We start from the raw sequence: 8,516 nt of genomic DNA on the forward strand, positions 1-8,516 counted from the left end.
TGTAAATACATTACCTCATGTGGCAAAAGGGACTTTGCAGATGTGATTAAACTATAACCACGAGATGAGGAGAATACACTGGATTTTCTGGTGGGTCCAATCGTGGGAATCCTTACAAGGAGAGAACCTTTTCAAACTGCTGGCTTTGAAAGACTGGAAGAGAGCCATGAACTGAGGAATGCAGGCAGCTTTTAGAAGCTGGAAAAGGCAAGAAAATGGATTCTCCCCTAGGTCCTCCAGAATGGAACACAGCCCCGCTGACAGGGCTTGATTTTGCCCACTGAGAACTATGTCGGACCTCTGATCTACAAAAGTGTAAGATAATAAATTTGCACTGTTTAAACCATTAAGTTGGTGGTGATTTGTTACGACAGCAATAGGAAATGAATATAAGCCCCTTGACTCACATGAAGACCTTTCCCCTGTGAACATCTAGCCACTGGTTAAAATGCCGAGACTAATCTCTAACTTGGCTTTTAGAACTGAGAACCGGTGACACACATATAGAGAGAAACGGTCATTTGACAAGAGCTTTACATCAGGAGAGCAAACGAGCAACATGAGCAAAACCCGTCAGCAGAGGGTGTTTCATTTTCTGTGCAACGTTTTAATAAATGTGAAATGTTACACAAAATTTGGTTTCCAGGAACTAGTACAAAGTTGAAAGAGACAGTGAGCCCACATTTTTACAAAACTGTCTCACTAGTGGCTATCCCATTTAGATAGCGTAATGTCTGCTCTCCTGTTCATCACTGCCCATCGTTATCTATTTTCTTATACTGAACCTGCTTCACTCCTTCAGATCATTTGCTATCAATCCTAGGGTCAATCGACCCCCCATTTTAATGTCTTACCCAGCAATTTAAGATATTCCTCATCCTAAGAAGCCCAGAGTAGTCCATCTCCCTTCATCTTCTCAATCCCCACCCTGCTCCTAGACATTCTAGAATGTTCTGTGTTGTGGGCAGTGATCACTGGCATTCAAAATGGCCTGTGATTTTTACCATGACAGACATATAAGCCCTCTGCCAAATTCCCATTTAGCATCTGGAGCTGGCTTGGGAGAAGGTGGCTGGCAGAGGGCTTGTGTATCTGCCAAATCATGGTCTGCCAGTCTCTCAGGAAGAAATCTTGAAGGCAGGTGGGAAGAGGCAGCCATAATTATCCTCAGGAAATATGGGAAGGAGGGAAATGCAGGAGGGAGGAAAAGGGAATGATCATCAGTGCAGCAGTGGTTTCTGATGGTCTCAGACTGAAGAAAGAAACCACCTTCCCCCTAGGCAACTTCCCCTGAGGCAGTTTATATTCTTGAGAATTCTGAGATTAATTAGGGTAGGAAAAAAACAGAGGAGAGAGCCCTCTTCCAGCTGGTCTCCAGAGTTCACTCACAAACTGGATCAGGGCTGGGCAAGTCCACACTCCCCATCTATAATCCTGACAGATCCTGAGATCCTAATCCCAGTTGAGGCCAATGACAGCCCAGAAGAGGACAAGGCAAGAGGGGTGGTAAAAATATTAACCTGGGGAAGAAGAAGGTCTGCTCCAAGAACCTCCATGTCCCCACCCGAGGATCTGAGCATGAGGCTAAGTTGTGCTGGCAACTCAAGACTCCTTCCTGGCTCCACAATGGCAGCTTGGCCCCAGTCTAGACATGGGGGACACTCACTTGCATTAGGAGAAAGGAGAGATATGTCACAAGATCAAGAGAAGAGTAAAAAGAAGTGAGATGAGGCTGGACACCCAGGGCAAAGGCTCACTCTGTTTTCCGCTGCCAGTGCATAGCGGGTACCACAAACTCTCAGCTGCCAAGCAAGACCCAGCCCAGCTCAGGGCACACAGGTGAATGATCACAACCTCAAAAATACTAGAACTGGAGGAAATCCCGGGGGAACTTCTCATTTGGTGATTTTCTGATTGTGCTTCACAGGGCTCTAGTATTTCAAGTAGTTTTCCGTGGAGCCACCAGTGGGGAAGATGGACAGGGAGAGAAACCCCACCAGGATTCAAACAGAGCAGCTCTATTTTTATGTCTTTTAAACATGCAGTTTCTGTTTTTAAATATTGTTTAATAAAAAAGATTCTGCTACCAAAAAAAAAAAGTTTGAAAACAACAAATCTGCTCCAATCTTTCACTTTATAAATGAGAAACTTGAGCCCCGGAGAGGTGAATAACTGTGTTGTAGCCGCCAGCCCCCGAAAGACACACGGACCACGAGAAATCAGTGAGTTATAGGAAACACACTCTTTATTCAGCCAGCTGGGTCTGCCAGGGGTACGCAGACCCCAAATTAAGCAGCAGCGAAAAGTAGAAGTACAAGGTTTTTAAGCCCTAAATCCCATTCCTCATTCTGTCTGAACACAAAGGTCTATTTTTCTTCTATTCACTACCTGTCGACCCATAGGTCGGGTGTGCAAGCGGGGGTACAGAAGCAGAAAGCTTGTTATTAGAATGTTATGTTCCCATAATTAAAAGCCTTATGTTCCCATGGCGATAGTCAAACAGTAATTTCCTGCAAGTAATAAATTTCAAGCAGTCATTTTTCAGCCACCATAACTGGAAGTCACAGAGAAGGTGCCAACAGCAAGGCAAGACATGGGGATGGGGAGATTGCTCAGAGTCTACCAGATTCCATTATCCACTTCTTCCTGTTATTCACAGAATTGTCCTGAGTTTCAACCAGACTGATGACTCTATTCCCCAGCCTCCTTTGCAGATAGGTTGTGACCATGTGACCAAGTCCTCACCAATGGAATGGAAACAAAACTAATGCTCAAATTCTTACAAAAAAAATATGTCCTTGCACTCTATCATAACCTCCCTCAGGGTTAGAACATAAGATACATTGGAACATAAGAAACCGGTGAGCCGGCTTCTACCATATGAAAAAGGGATACATCTTAGTACAGTGGCAAGCAGCAACAGAAAAGAAGCCGAGTCCCTGATGGCTTTGTGAAGCAGAACCACCCTCTGTTTTTAGAATATTCATGAACAGAAATAAACTAGATTTTCTGAGCTTCTGTACTTTTTTATGTTTCCTTGCTACAATAGCTATATCATTTACCTATTGCTAAACAGCAAATTACCCCAAAACTCAGTGGTTTAAAACAACAAACACTGGTAGTCTCATAGTTTCTATGGGTCAGGAATTCAGGAGCGCTTCACTGTGTGGTTTTGTGTCAGGATCTCTCATGAGGTTGCATCCAGGTCCCGCAGTCATTCAAGGATTAACTAAAGCCAGAATACCCACCTCCGAGCTCATCCACATGACTGTTATCAGAGACCTTTATTCTTCACCATGTGGCTTCTCCATAGCTGAGTGTCTTTGTGACATGGCTCCCAGCTTCCCCAGAGCAAGTGATTGGAGAGAGAGAGAGAGGGGCTAAGAAGGAAAGTACAGTGCATTTTTATGACCCAGTCTCATTCTACTTGTTAGAAGAGTCCATAAGTCCAGCCCAGTCTCAGGAGAATGGGAACTAGACTCCATCTCTTGAAGGGAGTATCAAAGAATTCATGAACATGTTTTCAAAACCACTGCAGAAGCTTAGCCTGCATCCTAATTAATACACTAGATGTACTGGCTCCTGTTCCAGTGCTGTGATTCGATAATAATAATAATGAACATTTACTAGGGACTTTTTATGTGCCAGACACATGCCAAATATTTATCAGACATTTTGTTCTTCTTATGACCGTCTGTGGTAGAATCTACCACTGGCATTAATTTTCCAAGTGAGAAAACAGGTTTAACCTAGTTCGTACTACTTCAGAGTCCAGAGGCTTTATTCTCAGCCACTGTCCTCGTGCTGGGGAAAGAGCATGTTTCATGGAGAGAGACTAAGTGTGGTAGAAATTCTGTCACCAATACTTAAGAATTCTACAATTTTCAGTAAGACTTAACCTTCTTGGGCTTCCATTTTATCTTATAGGAAAGTAGAAAATAATAATACCTATAGGATTGTGGTGAGGAATAAATGAAAATGTGTAAAGCACTGGGCACAAGGCTTGGTGTGCAGTGTGTGGGGGGTGGGCGGCGGGGTGTCAATGAATAGTGCTTCTCTCCCCTCCTCTACTTTATTCTTGAATTTCCACCTTCACACATGGGATGGTTTGGCTCCAGCCTACAACATTGGTTTCATTCCAGAAATCTAAAGACAAAGCAGGTCTATGCAGAATCCCTGGGAAACCAGGTTAGCCAGAATCCTGTGGCTTCTGTTTCCTTCAAGCCTCCCCTCGTACAGAGTAAGAGCATCGGGGGATGCACGAGAGACTTGGGGAAAACCCCAGGCATCATTCCAGAGCTGACTCAGCCTCTGGAGAGAGAAAGGAAGATCAGCCTCCTCAGTCATACAATGCCTTTTTCTCCTACTGAACCTCTAGTGTAGCTTGGGAGCTGGGGAAGAGGGCAGGGAAATTGCTGCTGCACTTTTCTGGAGAACCATAGGCCAGGATCTGGGGGCATTGTGGGATAGATTATGAATACCTTTGGCCAATGATTGCATCAGTCTCCTAAAAGCATGCTGGTATTGAGTCCTCCCCGGTATCTGGACAGAGGAAGACCAGATCTTTTAAGAATAAAACAAGTGAAAGGCCTCATTTGCCCAAATATACAACAAACAATCTTAAACTCCTTCAGAGAATTGTATGTTCCTCTCATGAGTACTGTTCTCTTAAGAAATAAAAATGTTTGGGAAAATATTGTGACAATTTGTCTTATTTTGAAGTATGACATGTTTATTTGTAGTTAATTATCACTTTTTACAACCGACCACGGTTAGCATGCTCTTCCACATTTTAGGGCTGGATTTGGAAGCCATGGAAGAAAGAGTCTCTTACTAAAGCTAAAGTGGTATGATTACAGTTTCTGGTCTCATGTTCCTCCACAGAATTAGCTGTCTCTCTCCAAAGTGTTTCTCTAGCGTTTCTCATTTTAAGGCTTATAAGGCCTTAAAATAAGGCTTATAAGGCCTTAAAATGAGGGGGCTTAGGTGCTATATAAGAGGATATTGGGATGGGCCAGTGGAAAAGAATCCCTGACTTCTTAAAAGTTTTTTTTTTTTTTTCTTCTGGAGGCTTAGTTTTACCTTTCTCTCTTTCCATGGAAGATTTAGAAACACAGTTCTACTTCAGATTTCTCAGGTGGCTTTGAATATATATAATCCATCATCTTCTTTACTGTTTCTGTTTCTTCCTCATAAAATAATCAAACTTGCCTTCCTGATTCACAAGAAGCTGGGCCTATGAAACATTATCTGGTTGGAGTAGGGGTGGGGTGAGTTATTGAAATGGTATTGACTTGGTGTGAGCAATCAATTTGTCTTTCTTTGATCAGATCTTTCAGTCCAGGAAAATGCTGGGACTGAACCAAACTTTTCAAAAATGTCCAAGACTGAAGCCCTTCCTTCAACCTACATCTACCAGTCTAAGCTATCATCTGAGGCACTGCCTCTTGGCCACAATGGCTAGAGGTGCGAGAGTGGGAGACTGAGAATGAATACATCTGTTTTTTTCTTTTTTTCCCCCCTCTTTAATCCCCCTGTCTCCCACCCCTGACCTATGGATGTTGGACCTTCTGCGTGTAAAACAGACTTGCTAACCACTACACTATGGAGCCCCCCTGCATCTGGTTTTCTAAATCAGAGTCCTTAAATGCCTCAGAAGGCTTTACTGAATGCTTAATATGTCAGGCTTAAAATATAAATTTTTATATGACAGTCTGATGACTGTAGTCATGGTCCTTGTAGGTGCCACCCAAGATATTCACTGTCCTGCTTGACAAGCTCTGATTCCATGAAAATTTTCACTGCTCCTACCTTCAAGGCTTCTTCCCACTTCAGCTCTTTAGTCTAAGCGGGGAGGAGACATTACTGCTTCCGGCCAACTTTCCCTTCAAAGGCTCTCCTTCACAGTTGTGCCCTAGAGGCACCTAGCAGGAACTCTAATGCAATTAGGGTCACCTATAGACACGTTTCCCCTGAGCCAAAGACTATAAAGAACTATTGGATAAGTAACAATTATGTGTTTTTTAATCCTCTACATTGTACCTAGCATCAGCTTAAGTTGTATGGTAATGTATACACAAGCATGCCTATACATCCATTCCAAAAATATATATTGAATCAGATACCGGAACCACCACAAAAAAATGGTTCACATCCTTGGAATGTCTCTTTTGAGGAAGGCTCTTAAAGGGATCAAATTTAGGAAATCACATAATTATTTCTATAATTTCATAACATACTATACTGTACATGAAAAGTATTGAAAGAGATACAGAGAGGGAAAAGACGATAATGATGGGCCATGGAAGAGGTGAATTTTTAGCTGAATTACAACATGTCAGGCACAAGAAGAAAAAAGGCGTTCCAAACACAAGTCATACTATGTACAAAGTCACAGTGAAGAAAGAATATACTGTGTTCAAGGAACAACAAAACCTTCATGGCTGATGAATAGTGTGTAGGAAAGGAGAGTGCATTTGGTGTCAGGAAGACAGGCAAAGGCTAGACTGAAATGATTTGAATGCCATGCTCTAGAGTTTGACTTTATCCTGAAACACCAGAGACCAACAAAAGTTATTAAGCAAGAGAAACAAATGATTAGATTTACGTTTTAGAAAGATAACTCTAGGGCCAACACAGAGGATGAATTTGAGAGTTAAATCAAGCATTATTTCTCTCAGCATAAATGCATAAGAATTTGGGAGACGAGATGTTAAATGAACATTTCTGGGGCCTACTCTTTAACTATTGAATCAGAATCTCTAGACTCCAGGCCTGGGAGCCTGCATATGTAACATTTCTAACATAACAGTCATTCTTGAGGGCTCTAAAGTCTAAGCCATAGTGTTAGAAAGGCCAGTTAGAAAGCTTTTGCAATTGTCCAATTAGGAGATGAAATAAGTTAGATCTGTCCATGAAGCCCTTCCAGACTAGCTCATAAAGAAAAACAACCATTTTAAGACAATAGTGTGATTAAGTGCTAAACTATTTGTGCAGACTGCTACGTGATCTTGGCCAAGTCATTTGATATCTTAACATAATGCTTTTAAATGACAAAGTACTAATATGCAAATCTTATGTGAGTGCAAATTTCCAAGAGCTAGGAGAAATATTTATCATCTTCAATTTACAGATTAAGTTCAGTAGGTTGGTTAGATTAAGTCATTTTTATTTGCTTGCTTGTTTAGTGTCTGTCTCCTCACAGGTGAGTAGAATCCTAGGAGAGTAGAAATCTTGCTGACATTGATGGGTCTCAGGTGAAATTGTGCTTGGCACAAAGTAGGCTCATGATAAATACATTCTGAATAAATGAAAGAGAAAAATGAACAAAAAGAAAAATAAAGAAACACTGCAATGTTAGGTTTAAAAAAGTTATATTAGATAGGGAGTTAAGAGATTTGGTCTTTCTTCCAAGTGCTATTCACTCGACGCCCGCACGGTGCTGGATGCTAAAGATGCTGCCCCTAAGGTATTGCCCATGTCCATTCCTGGGTTTGATTCCATTACTCAGGATCATGGAACTCTGACAAGTCTACATTGTGGACCAAAAAAAAAAAGGGTGCTGTAATAAGTCATAAATACCTAACTAGGCAGGTCATGGTGGGTAGTCACGCCACAGGCATATAACTTTTAATAAAAGGTTTAATCTTTGCCTTAAGTAAGCCCTGCCACTGTTTCTGTGCATCAGGGTTAACACACGTTTGAAATGCCTTTTCAGACCTCTCCTTCTTAAACATAACTACCTTCAAGAGAGCATATAATTTTAACTATCCTGTAATCCAATCCCTGTCTTGCTTTCTCCACCTTCATGTAAGCTTCCGCTGACCCCTTCTTAATTTCAAATGCATAAGAGAAACTGAAAACTGTTATTCTCCAGAGCATTTTACATCTTGCTTCCTGGCAATTGTCATCAGTTTTGGCTCAAATAAACTTATAAAAATTCTCTATAGGTCTGGATGTTTCTTAAACGGACATTAAGCTTAAACTTCTTCAAGTCTTAGTTCTTTAGTAAAATGAGAGGCTGGCCAAAAATGAGATGACAACTAAAGCTCTTTCTAGATCTCATTTTTGTAATTCATCTTCTTTACCTTCTTGCTTCAGTTCTACTCTTTTGCAGTGAACAAAGGAAGGTGCTAACTGGCCACTCAGGAGCGAATCCTGGCCCACGGAGCAGAAATATAACCACGCCCCAGAACTCGTTTCTCAGTGAGCTATAGAAATGCTAAACAGTAACACATCTGGAGATAGTGAACGATGTGACACACTAATTGTTCAACGTCCTCCCGGTCCCGGGGAAGAAGGCTGGTCCCGCCCGCTTGGACCATCTCACGGCGCGCAGCGCGCTTCTCTCTTTAGACAAATTTTCCCAGGACTGGTAAGGTAAAGAGATAGGTGCCCCGGGAGGGGGGCAGGCCTGCAAATAATACCCGGGGCCAGGAGGAAGGCTCCCATTGGCCGGAGGGCGGATGACCGGCTGGAGGCGGAGTTTCCCAGGGGCATATAAGACAGGGGGGTGT

Source organism: Pteropus alecto, unplaced genomic scaffold (genome assembly GCF_000325575.1).
Source record: "Pteropus alecto unplaced genomic scaffold, ASM32557v1 scaffold24, whole genome shotgun sequence".
Taxonomy (NCBI): Eukaryota; Metazoa; Chordata; class Mammalia; order Chiroptera; family Pteropodidae; genus Pteropus; species Pteropus alecto.